The sequence below is a fragment of the Gossypium hirsutum genome, chromosome A06 (genome assembly GCF_007990345.1).
Source record: "Gossypium hirsutum isolate 1008001.06 chromosome A06, Gossypium_hirsutum_v2.1, whole genome shotgun sequence".
Lineage (NCBI taxonomy): Eukaryota > Viridiplantae > Streptophyta > Magnoliopsida > Malvales > Malvaceae > Gossypium > Gossypium hirsutum.
Window position 1 is genome coordinate 50,581,857 of NC_053429.1, and position 1,537 is coordinate 50,583,393.

The 1,537-nt window shown below is 39.4% G+C and overlaps 1 non-coding gene across 1 annotated transcript; it reads right to left on the minus strand.

The window, feature by feature from the left end:
• Nucleotides 1–234: 234 nt before the first annotated feature.
• On the minus strand, nt 235–341 carry LOC121231463 (small nucleolar RNA R71). The gene has a single exon (XR_005929522.1). It is a non-coding gene; the product is annotated as a small nucleolar RNA R71 (small nucleolar RNA).
• Between the last annotated feature and the right edge of the window lie 1,196 nt (nt 342–1,537).

Below are 1,537 nucleotides of genomic sequence, written 5' to 3' on the forward strand. Positions count from 1 at the left end.
GATGGTTTGTAGGATGAAGATCCCAACGCTCATTTAGCAAACTTTTTAGAACTATGCGATACATTTAAAATTAATGGCATTTCTGACGATGCCATTCGTCTTCGGTTATTCCCCTTCTCATTGAGGAACAAAGCTAAACAGTGGTTGAACTCGTTACCACGAGGGTCAATTACTACTTGGGAACAAATGATCGAAAATTTTTTACTAAAACATTTTTCACCGACTAAAACGGCTAAATTACGTAATGATATCTCTTCTTTTGTACAGATGAATTTAGAAACACTCTACGATGCATGGGAGAGATACAAGGACCTTTTGAGAAGGTGCCCTCACCATGGGTTACCGCTTTGGCTTCAGGTTCAAACATTCCATAATGGCCTGAATCCTTCGACTCGGCAAATGGTTGATGCAGCTGCTGGCGGAACCATCAATAATAAAACACCTAAAGATACTTATGAGTTCATAGAGGAGATGTCATTGAATAACTATCAGTGGCAAGTCATAAGGACAAAGCCAACGAAAATAGCCGGTGTTTATAACATCGATTCGGTCACTATGCTCTCTAATCAGGTAGAACTATTGAATAAGAAAATTGATGGTTTTCTTAGTTTTTCACAAGTTCACCCAGTAATGCAGTGCGAAGCAAGTGGAGTTGGAACAAGCCATTCGGAATACCAACCTTATGGCCATAACATGGATAACGAGCAATTAAATTACATGGGTAATAATCCTCGACCTCAAAACAATCCATATAGTAACACTTATAATGCAGGTTGGAGGAACCACCCAAATTTCTCATGGGGAGGCCAAGGAAATCAGCGACCACCTCTGGGCTACCAACAACGACCCTATCAACAGGAAAAGAAGCCAAACCTTGAAGAGATGCTCACAAAGTTTATCTCGGTGTCAGAAACCCGTTTCTAGAACACCGAGATAGCACTTAAAAATCAACAAGCGTTGATCCAAGGGCTCGAAACTCAGATAGGCTAGCTTTCCAAACTAATCTCCCAACAACCAAAAGGGAGCTTGCCAAGTAATACTGAACCTAACCCAAGGGAATAGCTCAACGCAATTAATGTTCAAGATGAAGAAGGATTTGTTGAGCCTGAGCCAGAACCGAGGTAATAAAATATGGAAGAAAAGGTTAAGGTGAGGTAGATCACAATAAAAACAAATCGGTGAATGTTAAATATAAACCTCGTGTGCCATACCCCAACGCGACAAGGAAAGACCGCTCAGATGAACAATTTGGTAAATTCCTTAAACTCTTAAAAAATAACATATTAACTTACCGTTTATTGAAGCTCTGTCACAAATGCAAAACAAAATGAAATTTTTAAAGGAGTTTATAGCAAATAAGCGGAAGATGGACGAGGCATCGCATGTGGAGCTAAACACAGTTTCCTCAGCTATTCTCCAGAATAAAATACCCAACAAACTTAAAGATCCAGGGAGTTTTACAATTCCTTTCTTAATTGGTAGTTTAGATGTTAATAATGCATTAGTTGATTTGGGGGCTAGTATTAACGTCATGCCT